Source organism: Bos javanicus, chromosome 21 (assembly GCF_032452875.1).
Source record: "Bos javanicus breed banteng chromosome 21, ARS-OSU_banteng_1.0, whole genome shotgun sequence".
NCBI classification, from domain to species: domain Eukaryota; kingdom Metazoa; phylum Chordata; class Mammalia; order Artiodactyla; family Bovidae; genus Bos; species Bos javanicus.
This window is the reverse complement of record NC_083888.1, coordinates 20,980,381-20,996,840: the sequence shown is the minus strand read 5'-3', so window position 1 is coordinate 20,996,840 and position 16,460 is coordinate 20,980,381. Positions and strand designations below refer to the sequence as shown.

Sequence of the window (16,460 nt, the reverse complement as noted above, 5' to 3'; positions counted from 1 at the left end):
ACCAAGTTTTATTAATAAAAGAATAAGACTTAGTATTCACCTAAAAGTAACCAAAAATACTACATAGCATTTCTGGAGGCCAATTTAACCATCTAAATCCAGGGCCATTAGAATGTGTCCTGGGCCCAGTAATTCCCTGCTAGAAATGTATGCCAAAGATTTAATAAAAAAAATACCCAAGGTTGTTCACCACAGCATTCAAGAGAAAAAGAGAAAAAAGTTTAAATTTAGGAAACTGCTTAAATATATGGAAGAGTATATCATACACTGAAATATTAATAATTACAGGCATTTTAATTTTCTTCTTTTTGCTTGTTTCTATTTCCTAAATTTCTTGCAACAACCGTAAATCTCTTTGTTACAAGAAAAAAAAATCAATAAAAGCTATTTTCTAAAAAACAAAAGGCAGAGATCCAAGAGACTGTGCATTCCTTGGACATTCGAACCTGAACTGGATTAGAACAAAACAAAACTGGACAGACACTTAAAACCACCTAAGAATATTTTTAAGGACTAAGAGGTGTTTTCCACTGAAGAGGAATTAAAATCCTCCAGAAGGCTCCCCTGATGGCTCAGTGGATAAGAATCTACCTGCAAATGTAGGGGACACAGGTTCGATCCCTGGTCCAGGAGGACCCCACATGCCACAGAGCAACTAAGCCCGTGTGCCACAACTATTGAGCCCAAGCTCCAGAACTACTGAAGTCTGTGCTCCACAACAAGGGAAACCCCTACAATGAGAAGCCCACGTACCGCAACTAGAGAGTAGCCCCCAGTCTCTGCAACTAGAGAAAACCCGGGCAGCCATAAATAAATCTTTAAAAAAATAAAACCAAATCCTCCAAAAAGCCCAAGTGAGAGCAGGGAAGGCAAGTCAAGAGCAGAGAGTTAAGTCAGGACCCAACTTTTCTGTCCGTAGAGTGACGGCCATGGGGAGAACAGGGGGTGGGGATGAGAGCAGGCAGAGAGGCTGATGTGTGGGAAAAACAACAGGAATGTTCCTTTCGTCCTTGATCAAGGAAAGAACAATGACCACCTCCTTCGACACTGAATTCAAAGCGGGGAATTACAAAATGGCCATTCTGAGACTTCCCTGGGGGTTCAGTGGTTAAGAAACTGCCTTGCAATGCAGGGGACGTGGGTTTGGTCCCTGGTACCCACTCCAGTGCTCTTGCCTGGAGAATCTCAGGGACGGGGAGCCTGGTGGGCTGCCGTCTATGGGGTCACACAGAGTCGGACACGACTGAAGTGACTTAGCAGCAGCACTAGCAGGGAACTAAGATCTCACATGCCTGGAGTAACTAAGCCTGTACCACAACTACTGAGCATGCGCTACAATGAAAGATGCCACGTGCCGCAGCTAAGACCCAACACAGTCAAATAAATATTAAAAAAACAAACAAAAACAAATGGCCAGTTACGGAGCTGAGTGACATTTGTTCATCTACTTGGCCATAGGGAACACATTTTTACAACCAAGATACAGAAGCCCCCAAAGAGGCTCTTGGGAGAAATTCTGACAAGCTCTGCAGCTGAAGCAAAAGAACTTAGCTGGGAACTTCCCTGATGGTCCAGTGGTTAAGACTCCACACTCCCAATACTCGGGGTACAGGTTCCATCCTTGCTCAGGGAACTAAGATCTCACATGCCACACAGTGAGGCCAAATAAATAGACAGACAATAAAAATACTTAAAAAAAAAAAAAAAAAAACTGAGCTGATGTTACAACAGAAATTTTCCAGATGATGAGCTAGGACACAATCGGGAACTGTCGGGAAGGCATGAGAGGACCACGTGCACCAGTTGCAGAAGTTGGCCTTTGTGTAAGATGAGCCAGAGCCCAAGAAAGGAAAAAGCTCACTGCCATGGACTTAATTATTCAAGCATCAGGAAAACTTGAGGAGCAGTGGGAGCTGTCTGAATTTCTCCATTCCTCTTTCTGATTGAAAGCTTTAAAATCTATCTCAAAGATCAAAATCTGTCCTCTGGGGAAAAGTTTATGGGGTGCCTCCTATCCATGCATGCATTCAGCAAACAGCCCAGAGCAAACTTAATGTGGGTACCACTCTGTAATGCTCAAGGTGCTTCCACTTCCTCTGGTCTAACAAACAAAAACAGACAGCGTAAACCACTAGGACGCATCCTTGGTAAAGATGCCGAGTAGCACGGTGACCGGGCACTGGACATGCCAGCTCCAGCCCACGGGTTCCAAAGACCGCCACAAACATTCCTCAGCCCCAGTGGACCCTGCCTCTTCCTTCACAAATGATGATTCCAACTTGGATAATCAATACGGTGCTGCCCATGAGGGCAGCTGGTGCTGGATGATTCTATGTCTCTTAAAGACATCAAATTCTCCCCCCAGGTGAAGCTGTAGCCTACAGATGACAGCCTCGTATTATATACGACCAACACCTTTAGCTTTGTTCTCCGTAGAGAATTTCTCTTCAGCGAAGAGGAAGCAGTCAACACCCCACTTTGAAAACAGCACAGGTGTTTTCTGCCAGACAAAACCCAAAACCCCAAATCAAAAAACCACCTCCCCTCCCTTTTAATTAAAGAGATCCCATCCAATCGCACCTGTGTAAAGATAGGAAAAGTTGTGCTTCCAGAATGTTCCACGTTCCGGGTACCATTAGCCCTGAAAACTTCCCCGCTGTAAAACAAAATGAAGGCACCAGGAAGCGCTCCCTTGGCACCTGACAGCTGGGACCTACCCGAGGCCGGTTCACACAGACAGTAATAAAAGCTCCCTTGAAATAACGTAAAGCTCCAGACATTCTGATAAAAGCTGGGAACTTCAAAGGTAGGACCGCAGAGCCCATCCCTCATCCTCCTCATTGTGTCTGATGTGGAGGGCTGGGTTCTGGGCTGACTCCACTACCTACTGCCCAAGCTTTGCCCAGGAGGACTCGTGAGCCAGCCAGCCAGCCAGCTATAGGAGGTAGGGTGGAACCTCATTAAAAAAAAAAAAAAAGCTTTTATGGCTATTCTTTTAATTATTTTTTTATTTTTTAATTGGAGGATAACTGCATTACAATGTGTTGGTAAAACAGACAGCTAGTAGGAAGCTGATACATAACACAAGGCGCTCAGCTTGGTGCTCTGTGACAACCTAGAGGGGTGAGATGGGGTGGAAGAGGGAGGCCCAAGAAGGAGGAAAAAGTGAAAGTATAGTTGCTCAGTCTTGTCCGACGTTGTGACCCCAGGGACTGTAGCCTACCAGGTTCCTCTGTCCATGGGATTTTCCAGGCAATACTGGAGTGGGGTGCTATTCCCTCCTCCTGGGGATCTCCTCCACCCAGGGACTGAACCCGGGTCTCTTGCATTGGCAGGTAGATTTTTCACCATCTGAGCCACCAGGGAAGCCCCGAAGAAGGAGGGGATACACAGAAGGAGGGGATGTATACATATAATTATGACTGATTTGCATTGTTGTAGAGTAGAAATCGATAAAATTTACTTTTAAAATATTTTCTTGTCCGTGCTGCATGAGTGATCCTAGCTCCTCGACCAGGGATCAAACCTGAACTCCTTGCATTGGAAGCATGGAATCTTAACCACTGGACCACCAGGGAATTCCGAGGATGGAGCTTTATACTCACTACTCTGCCCTGGGGGATCAGGGGAGAGGAGGGCTGTCTAGGCCATGATGCACAGCCCATTGGTCCTTGACCTATGAGAGGCTGGTTAAAAATAAAGGAAGGAAACAAGAAAGTACTGATCTACAGATATGAGCTCCACGATTCTGCAGTGAGAGCTGGACTCAATGCTAGGTTCCAAGGCGCTCTCTGTGAACTTGGGCAAGTCATTGCAGACTTTCAAGCTTCAATTTCTTGGTCTATAAAATGGTAGCCTCCTTAGGGGCTGTTGAGTTGAATAACTAAAATAGCCTATGTGAAAAAGCAGAGCAAAGGTGAGATCCTTCTTCTCTTCCTCCCTCCTTCCCACTCTAACCTCCTTCTTTGAAAAAAAATGTTTTGTTTTTTTTTTTAAATTAGGTGACATAAGGAATTCTCTGGTGGTTCAATAAGCAAGGAAATCAAACCAGTCAATCCTAAAAGAAATCAACCCTGAATTTTCATCGGAAGAACTGATGCTAAAGCTCCACCACTTTGGCCACGTGATGCAAAGAACTGACTCACTGGAAAACACCCTGATGCTGTGAAAGATTGAGGGTAGAAGAAGGGGGTGACAGAATGATATGGATGGAATGGCATCACCAACTCAAGGGACATGTGTTTGAGCAAACTCTGGGAGATGGTGAAGGACAGGGAAACCTGATGTGCTTCAGTCCATGGGGTCAGAAAGAGCTGGATATGATTTAGTGACTTAACAACCACCACCAGTGGTTAAGACTCTGCACTTTCGCCGCAGCGGGCACAGGTTTGATCCCTGGTCGGGAAAGTAAATTGCTGCAAGCCACATGGCATGGCCAAACAAATAAATTAGGTAGTATACACACAAAGTGCAAAATTCAAAAAGAAGAAGGAACACACTGAACAGTCCGCATCTGCTGTGGGAAACCACTATTACCAGTCGCCTAGGTATCCTTACAGCATGCCACACAGCCACTCATTCTGTCTCTTACTTTCTTACTTAATGGCTTGGCAACCACATCCACATACAGGGAGCTTTCACATTCCTTTTTACCGCTGAACTGAATTTTCAGTGCATGGACATAGGATAATTTATTTAACAGTTTTCTACTGATGGACAATAAGGTTGTTCCACTTGCTTTTTTTTTTTTTTTTTGCTTTTACAAACAATGAAGCAATAAACTATCTTGATAAATGCATCATTTCACAGGTATACTCATACCTGTGAAAGGAATCCTCAGAAGTGGAGTTGCTTGTGCAATTTTAAAAAATATTGTCAAAACACTCTCTATACAGGTTGTACCAACTTATACTTTTTTAATAATTCGGAGAGTATCTATTCCCACTGTCACTTCTTCATAGCAGAGTTAACACTTCTCTTAACACTGGTGGGCTGAAAGAACACTTCATATGGTGAAGAACCATTTGTATTTCCTTTTCTGTGACTGGTCCATTAGCCCATTTAAACAATTGGGTTAATGGGACTTTTCTGGTGATCCAGTGGCTAAGACCCCACACTCCTAATGCAGGGGCCCAGGTTTCATCTCTGGTCAGGGAACTAGATCCCACACAAAACAACCAAGAGCTGCATAGACAAAGAAGTAAGTATTTTTTAAACAAATTTGGTTGATGGTCTTTTTCTTATTGATTTCCTCTTTAGATATTAAGAAAATTAGCTTTATCTCTGATATGCGTCATGAAAATGTTTTCCCAGTTTTGAGGCGTAGGAGACTCTTTTGACTGTTTATGATGATTTTTGCCTCGTAGAAATTTACTTGTGTAGGGTCAAGTATAATCAGCTTTTCTTCTATGGCTCCTGGGTTTTAAGTCATACTTGGAAACTATTTTTCCTGAGTTTGTTTTTAACATCTAACATCTCTAATCCATCTGAATTTATTTTGTTATAGCGTGTTCTTTTTTTTTAATGTAGCCATCAGGTTGCCTCACGGAGAAGGCAATGGCACCCCACTCCAGTACTCTTGCCTGGAGAATCCCATGGACGGAGGAGCCTGATAGGCTGTAGTCCATGGCGTCGTGAAGAGTCAGACATGACTGAGTGACTTCCCTTTCACTTTTCACTTCCATGCATTGGAGAAGGAAATGGCAACCCACTCCAGTGTTCTTGCCTGGAGAACCCCAGGGATGGCGGAGCCTGGTGGGGTGCCGTCTATGGGGTCGCACAGAGTCGGACACGACTGAAGTGACTTAGCAGCAGCAGCAGCAGGTTGTCTCAAGTCACAAATTTTAAAATGTCACCTTTCTTATTAATTTATTTTTGAGTCCCTTCTCTTCCTTCTCTTCCATATCATGCCCATCTTCTCAGAATCATACTTTCTCTCTCCAAGGCCCTCCCATCCCTTCATTCCATTTGTGACCCAGGTGGTGATTCATGTTATCATGCTTGACAGTCATACAAGTTATGCTGAATGCCAGTATCTTAGAGTAGGTAGAGATTTCAGAAGCATCCTTTTATTTTAAAGCTCAGTCACTCAGATCCAAAGAGGTAAACTGGGCTTCCCTGGTGGCTCAGTGGTAAAGAATCTGCCTCCTAATGCAGGAGAAACAGGTTCGACCCCAGATCTGGGAAGATCCCACATGCCACAGAGCAATTAAGCCCATGTGCCACAATTACAGAGCCTGCGCTCTAGAGCCTGGGAGCCGTGACTGCTGAAGCCACGTGCTCTAAAGCTTGTGCTCCACAGCAAGAGAAGCCACTGCAACGAGAAGCTCGAGTACCGTAACTAGAGAGTAGCTCCCGCTCTCCCCAAGTAGAGAAAGACCATGCACAGCAACCAAGACCCTGCACAGCCAAAAAATAAACAACTGAAACAAAAAACAAAGAGGTAAACTGGACTTGTCCAAGATCACAGGGTAGGTTAATGCTTAATGCCTGTGATTTTATTACTATTCAAGAAGAACAGAAATATTGATTTTGCCATAAATTCCATCCAATCAATAGATATCTATTAAGCAACCACTCTGCCCAACAGTGAGCCAGGCACTAGGGCTCCAGAAATAAATGACACAGCTCTGCGCTTTTAAGAAGTTCAGAATCCAGTGTGGGGTCTGAACACACATCCCCACAGCCTACCAGGTAAGGTGACAAGGGCGAATTAATGTACAAGGACTGGTTAATTTTGCAAGGGATGGCATGAGGAAGGCTCAGAAGTACAGTTTTCAACTGTGCCTGACATAATTAGGCCTTTGTCCAAATACGGAGAAAAGGCATTTGGCAATATAGGAACAATAGGACAAGGTGGGGTGTCTGGTGGTATACAGTCAAGTAGGAAGTCATCTGGCTTAGTGTTAGTGGTGGGCAGAATTTTCGATGAAAAGGCTCCTCTGACAATCCACGGTCATTAGCCAGCCTGCATGTGGGTTTGGGCTCTGGTCCCCAAACTATAAGCTAAGAAATGTAAATAATGGCTTATCTGTAAGACCTTAAGGTGTCTGGCAGAAGGCAACACATATTCTCCCAGGAAGAATGTACTCTCATCCCACACCTTAAAGAATTCTCACAGATGGAATTCTAACAAACATAAGCTCACAACAGAAAATCACAAAATACATAAGGAAACAAGCCTTCATGAATGGGAGTGAGCAGAACCATCAAACAACAGAACCATACCTGCAAATACTGCAGATACTAGAATTACTGGATACAAAAAAAGAAAAGGTATGTACAACATGATAAGGAAATAAGGATTTAAAAACCCAGGTAAAGGAAAAAAACAAAATAAAATAAAAAGCCAGGTAAAGGGTAAGAGATTTTTAAAAGTCACACATATTTGAAAAATGATAAAACAAGAAACACGATTCTCATCCAGATTATAAACTTAAAAATGAACATCAAGGAAAATAACTGCAATGGATTAAAACACAAAAAGTATATTAAAACTTGTGAGTTAATACTGATATTAAAAATACATCAGTGGAAGGCCTGAACAGAAAATCAGAGATAACTGAAGAGAGAATTAGTGACCTGGAAGACAAATAAGAAATTACCCAGAAAACACTATAAAAGTGTTGAAATTAAAAAGAAGTTAAGAGATGAAAAGGACAGAACCAGATCTAGCATATCTAATCAGAGTTCTGAAAGAGAAATCATAGAAAATGATAGGTAACAGTCAAAGAGCTAAAGGATAAAAACTTTCTAGAACTGATAAAAGTCACTAATCTTTGGTTTTAGGAAGTCTAATGAATTCTTAGCCGAACAAAATATAATCCACCCCTAAACACATTAAGCTGAAAACAAAGAAAAAAAACCAACAACCAAAAAAACCCACATACTCATGTGTACGTGTGTGAACACACACCACCACCACCACCACAATAACAAAACAACAACCAGAGAAGAAATTGCCTGAAATCAATAACTGGGCTTCTCAATATCAATAAGGAAAGCCGAAAGACTATAGAATACTATCTTTAAATACTAAGATAAAATAACTGTCAAGCTAAAGTTTTATACCCAGTAAAACACTCTCTATGAAATAAAATTCGAATCAAATAGGAACTGGAAGTTAATGATTAAAACACCTCCACCACAGATGTTCTGATTTCAGAGAGAAAGCCTGAGATGTGGGAAGTAATATGAGTGAACAAAATGGTAACTGTGTGGAACTCAAAAGTTAGCCAACCATATAGAGCACTGAAAAGAAGGTCCAATTTGTGGTATTAAACAGTGAAACAAGACAGAGCTAAACCACCCCAAGACAACTGAACATGAGCAGGGACGATGGTGACTTCACATAAAGCATCCTGAGAGCCTTGAATTGCTTGGAAAAAAGATACCAATACCAACTCACTTTAAACCTTATACAGTCTTCATGCATCAAAAGAACAGAAATAGAGTGTATAAGTTCCAAAGCAATAAAGAGGAAAAAACAAACAAAAAATGGAGAAGAAAGAATGAGGAAAAGAAGAAACTTGATGCTTTCCAACTGTGATGCTGGAAAAGACTCTTGAGAGGTCCTTGGATGGCAAGGAGATCAAACCAGTCAATCCTGAAGGAAATCATCCTGGAATATTCACTGGATGAAAAGAGCTAACTCATTGGAAAAGACCATGATGCTGAGAAAGATTGAAGGCAAAAGGAGAAGGGGGCAACAGAGGATGAGCTGGTTGGATGGCATTACCGACTCAATGGACATGAGTTTGAGCAAGCTCTGGGAGCGAGTGAAAGACAGGAAGCCTGGTGTGCTGCAGTCCATCACAGGGCAGGGATAACCAACCAGCGCTGCCAGCCTCTGAGGCCTCCCTGAGCCTGAGAGGCCAGCTTGGGTGTGTCCTCATGAGGACATTCTGACATGGCACATAAAACAACCATTATTAAAGTTTGTATGATTTTTTTTTTTTACACCAACCTTCCCCTTTCAAAATTGCATCCCACTGCAGCCCCAGTGGGAATAAGTTGGGGGTGGGGATGGTGTTTAGGTACCACTCAAAAGACAAACAATACAGAACTAAGAGTCATCACAGAAGTTATAGTCTCCCACATAAATCTGCAGGGTGGACATTCCTGCTTTCTTTAATTTTTAGAAAATTATTTTTAAGGTGACTTTAGTATTTAAAATATATACTGGATTTATTACAGTATTACTTCTGTTTCATGTTTTGGTTTTTTTGGCCACGAGGCATGTGGGATTTAGCTCCCCGACCAAGAATCGAACACACACCCCTGGCACTGGAAGGCGAAGTCTTAACCACTGGACCACCAGGGAAGTCCCCATTCATGTTTTCTGTAGTGATCATTTTTACCTGATTTTGATTCCCTATTTGTTATACCCTGGGAGGCAGAGAAAGCAGGTGGGCCACAATGTGATCTCCTATTCTCAGCTTCTGACTACACTGAAAACCCTCACATTTCCAACAGTCCTCTTGGTTCTCCCAAAATATACACATGATGTGTGCGTGCTCAGTCTCCTCAGTTGTGTCCGGCTCTTTGCGACCCTATGGACTGTAGCTTCTCTGTCCACAGGATTCTCCAGGCAAGAATACTGTGGTGGGTTGCCATTTCCTTCTCCAGGGGATCTTCCCAGACCAGGGATCAAACTCACGTCTCCTGCATTGCAGGTGGATTCTCTACCCTCTGAGGTATCCGGAAAACCCACACATGATAGAGCATAGGATTTAACAGCAGAAACTCCTTTACCATGATGGTGGTAGAAGACAGAACCAAAGCCCCCTCTAGAGATCAACCTGCTTCTAATAGTCCTTTTACTCCATTTATAAATATACAGATTATAAAGATAATACATAGCGATAAATATTCAAATGGCACAGAAATGAGTAAGAGAGAAGACAAAAGGCCTCTGTACTAGGGATGCAGGAAAGGTCCAGTCTGGGAGCTATACACATTAATTAGTAGGTAATAAAAGCCAGTTCGGAGAAGGCAATGGCACACCGCTCCAGTACTTTTGCCTAGAAAATCCCATGGACGGAGGAGCCTGGTAGGCTGCAGTTCATGGGGTCGATAGAGCCGGACACGACTGAGCGACTTCACTTTCACTTTTCACTTTCATGCATTGGAGAAGGAAAGGGCAACCCACTCCAGTGTTCTTGCCTGGAGAATCCCAGGGATGGCGGAGCCTGGTGGGCTGCCGTCTATGGGGTCGCACAGAGTCAGACACGACTGAAGTGACTTAGCAGCAGCAGCAAAAGCCAGTTATTTCACCTTTTGAAGCTGCTGATTCAACATACATTTAGCCCCACTTTGACCTCTAACATTCTTTGATCCCCCCTTTCAGAATCTACCCCAATTTCCTGCAAGCACCTCACTTCCCTTATTTGACTGTGTTCAAGCACCTTCTATTCAATTCTAGAATTTTTTAAAAACATTATTAATTGTATTTTTTTTAAGATTTCTTTTTTTTTTTAATACTGACCATTTTAGTTAAAGTCTTTATTGAGTTTGTTACAATGTTGCTTCTGCTTTATGTTCTGGATTTTTTTTTTTTTTTTTTTTTGAGCCACAAGGCATGCGGGTTCTTAGCTTTCCAACCAGGGATCAAACGTGCATCCCCTGCACTGGAAGGCGAAGACTTAACCACTGGACCACCAGGGAAGTCCCTGGATTCTAGAATTCTTAATTTTCCTTGAAGTACTGCAGCAGTCTTGTTTTCTAATTTTTTTTTTTTTTGCAAACTATCATGAGTTGAGTATAATAGTGACACAGGCTCTCACTGGCTAGCCTGGCAACTCTGTGCTATTTGTAACACGTTTCCTTGGGAAAATCCTTGCAGTTTTATGCATGAACAATTGGGAGATGCTTACTTGTAAAGTGGAGGCCTCCGTAATCTCAATTTCTGTTCCTACTGAAAACAGCAAGCCCCTGGTTTCACCTGCCCTGTTTCTAAGGTGGGCTTTACTCACATAGACTCTGGGGCCTGACTGCCTGGGTGCCAATCCTGGTCCTGAAACTTACTAGGTGTGTGACCTAGTATTCAACCTAAATGGGCTAATACATATGTGGAAAGTGCTAATACATATATGAGAATAGCGCCTGGGACATAGCCAGTGCCGCATAATAAAAGAGCTGGGAGACATTAGTCAAGAAAGCCCTTTGTCCCTAGTTCTGGGAGGCTATAGACCACCCCACCCCCCCCCACTGTCGGAGAAGGCAATGGCACCCCACTCCAGTACTTTTGCCTGGAAAATCCCATGGATGGAGGAGCCTGGTAGGCTGCAGTCCATGGGGTCGTCGGACACGACTGAGCGACTTCACTTTCACTTTTCACTTTCATGCATTGGAGAAGGAAATGGCAACCCACTCCAGTGTTCTTGCTTGGAGAATCCCAGGGACGGGGGAGCCTGGTGGGCTGCCGTCTATGGGGTCACACAGAGTCAGACACGACTGAAGTGACTTAGTAGTAGTAGTAGTATAGACCCCTTTGAGGCTGGTGAAAGCTATAGGTCCTACCCCTAGAATGTCACCCTCTGTACAGCTGCGGATGTAACTGAAGCCGCACCATGGCTGTGAAGGTCAAGAAGGTCTGATTCTAGCCCTCTGGTTCTCTCTACAGTGATGTGAGGATCTCAGGGTCAAAACACCATGGCAGTTCTTGAAGTTATTATGTTCACATGCACAGCAGTGAAGCAGGTCCCTTCCGCCCTCAGTTTGGGTAAGAAATGTTACACCCTTCTTCCTCAAAGTCCCTTTGACCCTGCCCATTTTTCTCCTGCTTCAGGTCAACTCATCCCTGGGTCACCTTAAGACAGTCTCGCAAGACTTTCCTGGTGGTCCAGTGGTTAAGACTCCATGCTCCCAGTGCAGGGGGCCTGAGTTCCATCCCTGGTCAAGGGAACTGGATCGCATGCGCTGCAACTAAGAGTGCATATGCCACAAGGGAAGACCCCCTTGTGCTGCAACTAAGACCCAGTGCAGTCAAATAAATAGATACATACATACGTAAATATTAAAAATAAAAAGACAGTATTGTATGTGCCACAAAGTTCCACATGTTTTTTGTGAATTATTCTCATCTTTCCCCGAAGAATGGTCTGGCCCCTCTTTAGTGTTCACTGAAGTCAGACTAGAGCATGGACTAGTGTCCACTGCTGGCCCTCCGACCAAGAGCATGGCACAGGTGGATGCTGTGTAAGCCCAGGTCCTCTCCCTCCATAAGCTTGGAGACAGCACCCACCACAAAAGCCAAAGACCTGAGAAGCCAGAAGGAAGCTGTGTGTGTATGCGCTGTGTGCTCAGTTGTGCCCGACTCTCTGTGTAGCCCACCGGGCTCCTCTGTCCATGGGATTCTCCAGGCAAGAATACTGGAGTGGGTTGCCATTTCCTCCTCCAGGGGATCTTTCCGACTCAGGGATCAAACCCGCATCTCTTGTGTCTGTTGCACTGACAGGCGGATTCTTGACCACTGAGCCACCTGGGAAAGAACTTGTGGGATGATCTAATTGCCTTGTTATTACTCCTCCAAGTCACTTCAAGGTGGGTGACTTGCCTGAGGTCACCCAACTCACTTGCAGCAAAGCTGGGAACCTCCCAGTTCGGTACTTTGATTCCATCAGCATTTCTTAGACTCTACCACGCACGGGAATCTTAAGATGCAGATTCAGCAGGTCTGGGGCAGGCCCAAGATCCTGCCTTTCTAACAAGCTCTCAGGTAATGCTGCTGCTGCTGCCTGGACCACATACAGAGCAGCAAAGGCTTACATCAAGGCTAATGGACTGTCCCACCTGGTTAAAGCCTCTTTGCCCACCCTCTGCGTGGCTGTTTAAATGCCTTTTCTTCAGGAAAGCCTCCCTTCCCCCATTCTTGATTATCAGCTCCCGTGGTCTCTGTACTTTTTCCTTTGAAGCATTTGTAACAATTGTAATTAAAGAGTATTGGTGTAATTATTAGTTTAATGTCTGTCTCCCAGGGAGACTGCAAGCTCCACGAGGATGGGACTGGCAGACTGTCAATAAAAGGGCAGCTGTTGTGGACTTCCCTGGTGGCGCAGTGGCGAAGAATCTGCCTGCCAACACAGGAGACTCGGGTTCAGTCCTCGATCAGGGAAGATCCCACAAGCCTCGGAGCAACTAAGCCTGTGCGCGGTAACTACAGAGTCTGGGAGCCACAACTGCTGAGCCCATGTGCTACAGCTGCTGAAGCCTGTGCGCCTCAACAGAAGACACCACCACAGTAAGAAGCCTGCATACCGCAATTGTAGAGCGGTCCCTGCTTGCTGCAACTAGAGAAAAGCCAGAGTAGCAGTGAAGACCCAGCATGACCAACAATAAATACATTTTTTTTTAAGGGCAGCTGTTGTGGGCTGAGTAGCCTGGACCAGCGTACTTGGAGTAGGAAGGGAAGGCTTGAGCAGGTGGGAAACACTTTCTAGAGGCCTCATGGACAAAGGTGACACTTTTGGCTTTAAAATTCCCACCAGTTTCAAATACATGTGGACTAAAACGTAACTTGAAAAGCAACCTAAAAAACAAAGTCTCTTAAATCTTTATCAAGCGCAAAACAGACCCAATCTGGTACTAGCCACTGTGCCTGGGAAATAGTTAGGTCCCCAAAATAAATATTCCCTTACAGGGGACTTCCCTGGTGGTTCAGTGGCTAAGACTCTGCACCCCGAATGCAGAGGGCCAGGGTTCGATCCCTGGTCAGGGAACTAGATCCCACAAGCAGCAAGAAAGCGTTCACATGCCAAACTAAGACCCAAAGCAGCCAAATAAATAAATACTTTCAAAAAAAAAAAAAAAAAACTTTTACAGTCTTCAGACACCTTGAGGGCCTTGGCAAAGGAAGCAGAGGGCCATTTCCCTGACCAGCTTCACTGCATTGCAGACCAACAATTTCTTTTTCAATTTTTCCGTTGCTATCCTTTCTAGCAACCCCAAAGCTCTGAATGCCCAGCTCCTTGACATGGGCAGAAATACCTGAACTCATCATCATTCTAGGGCAGCCAAGTCTGAAGTCAGTCTGCTTGAGTTCAGACACCACCAGCTTTGTGCTCTTGAATGAGTTACTGACTCCTCTGTGCTTCAGTTCTCCAATCTGCTAAATGGGAAAGAACCTGCCTGCCAATTCAGCAGTTCAATTCCCGGGTCAGGAAGATCCCCTGGAGGAGGAAATGGTAATCCACTCCAGTATTCTTGCCTGGAGAATCCCATGGACAGAGGGGCCTGGTGGGCTACGGTCCATGGGGTGGCCAAGAGTCAGACACGACTGAGCAACTCAGCCTGCAAGCAACAACTAGCACCTGTGAGGACTCTTAGGGAGACAATACACATAGAGCACTTACACAAGCCTGGCCCAAGACCTACGGTTATTATTATCCTCCCCACAACCTGTCCAATTCAAGATCTATTGTTTCACAAGTCTCCACCCAGTGGCTCCACCCCATGAGATTTGCTCTTCCCAGCCCCTCCTGCCTTACCTGTCTGGAGCTTGTTCAAAGCCCTGACTCACAGCAAAACTCTGCAGCTCCCATCAATTACCTCCCTGCCTCTGCCTCCCGTCTGTCATTTGTCGGTCCCTTCTGGGAGGGAACTCTTTCCTAACACCCAGTACATTTACTCAACAAGAATTTATGGAGGGCCCACTATGTGCCGGGCCCTGTTCTAGGCACAGGTGATCATTAGCAATGAACAACGAAAGACCTCATGAGCTGAAGGTAGTAAGAGATGTAGCCCAGGAAGAGATACCAGTTTGGGTCTCTGGCCTTTCCTTTCCATCCCCATTCTTCTCCCGGATCATGCCTAAATAAATCACACACAGGTACAAAGCAGGAAGAAAGCATCCCAGATGAAAAAATGCTCAGTGGGACTTAGGTACAAGCCGATGACTAAACTGCTGCCCCGCTGAACTGGCAGACTTTGAAGAAGTCCGTGTTAAAACACCCTGAAACACCCGGTTTCCCCACGTAGTCACACCGGCCGTCAAATCCTCCAGAACAGTATGCGGAACACAACCAGAAAATAAGGTCCTTCATTTACTTATGTCATGAGCGTATCTCAGGTTTTCATGTTCTCACTGCCACATTTTTTGGATGGAGCGTAACTCCAGCAGGCATACAGGCAGCAGCTTTGTGTTAAGAGCCCTTGGGGGACTTACTTCCCTGGTGGTCCAGTGACTGACTCCACACTCCCAATGCAGGGGGCCTGGGTTCAATCCCTGGTCAGGAAACCAGACATCACATGCCACAACTAAGACTGGGTGCAACCCAAAAAATAAATACATATTAAAAGAGAGAGAGAGAAAAAAATAAATAAATAAGAGAGAGAGAGATCACTGGAAATAGGCTCTGAAAGGCTGTGTTTGAGTGCTGGCACTGTCAATCACTGCGTGATTTCAGGCATAAAGTTTTTCTCTTGTCTCTACCTTTCAGACAAGCTCTAAGGTCCTCTTCCAGTTTTGTAGTCTAAGGGCTAGATCGACCACCATTAACACGAGACTCAGCAGATTCCTTAATTCAACAAGATGAGCCCCCGCCCTCAGATTCCTGGCTGAGCCAGCCAGAAGAGAAGCTGTAAACAGCATCCTGAGATGCGCTGACTCCTCCTTTATTTATTTACTCCCTTCCATCTTCAAACCTGAGATTTCCAAGCACAACTCTGGTAGAAATATCCCTAGGCCACAAGGCAAACCTAAAATAGAAGGTATGCAAAATCTCTGGTGGGCCCATTAGTCTCCCTTCCTCCAACTCAAAAACCATGCCAGACCTTGTCCGTCTCCTTGTCTCCAGACGGAGAGCCTAAAATAAGTCTCCCTGGTAGAAAATGCCTGGTTGGAATGGAAGTGCCTCAAGTTCAGAAGAAATGGCTCGATGGCCACACACCACAGGTCAAGGACTCACCCAGAAATCTTTTCTGAGAAGCGGGAACCTCTGTTCCCACTTCAACGCCTCTCCCTCCATGGGCATACAGGCAACCAGATGAGCCTGGAGGAAAGGAAAACATGACCCAAATGGCCAACTCACCCTGCCTCAAAGAGAGCAGCTGTACCTCCACTGCCCTCAAGCAAGAAGGCAGGCTCCTGCAGGTTACTGGAACACTAGAGCCACTAGAGCTACAGGTGACCAATTAGAGGTCCTGTTCCCAGACTGGCAGGTGCCTGGCACACAGTGACGTGTGGCTGGAGGGCCAGCTGACAAAACCACCAGGAAAGTTCTAGAGACTAATATTTGCTTTAAACGAGAAAGGGACTACCATAAGTCTCAAAAATCAAAACCAGACAGGCCCAAGGCTTTGATCACAAACACTAAGAATGCCTTTTCTTAAAGTCTAAAGACAATTAGGGGCGGTTCACCTCCCCTCCCCCACCTGGCCCGGCGGGTCCTTTGAAGGCCCCCAGGTCTCCGGGCAAAAGCAGGGATGCAGGCTCCAGGCCCTCCGCTTGGCAGAAATGAACT

General features: G+C 44.9%; 1 protein-coding gene and 1 non-coding gene across 5 annotated transcripts in view; one reads left to right on the top strand and one right to left on the bottom strand.

Annotated features, from left to right (window-relative positions):
- Positions 1-16,460, bottom strand: part of ZNF710 (zinc finger protein 710) — a 74,071-nt gene that overhangs the window by 55,525 nt on the left and 2,086 nt on the right. The window contains exon 1 of one of the 4 annotated variants that reach the window (XM_061394452.1): positions 1-16,460. This exon is cut by the window's left edge and continues 23,543 nt beyond it. The exons of the other annotated variants lie outside the window; for them this stretch is intronic. The gene's annotated coding sequence lies outside the window, so the exon portion shown is untranslated. 4 annotated transcript variants of the gene reach the window in all.
- TRNAR-CCG (transfer RNA arginine (anticodon CCG)) lies at positions 13,646-13,718 on the top strand. The gene has a single exon. It is a non-coding gene; the product is annotated as a tRNA-Arg (tRNA).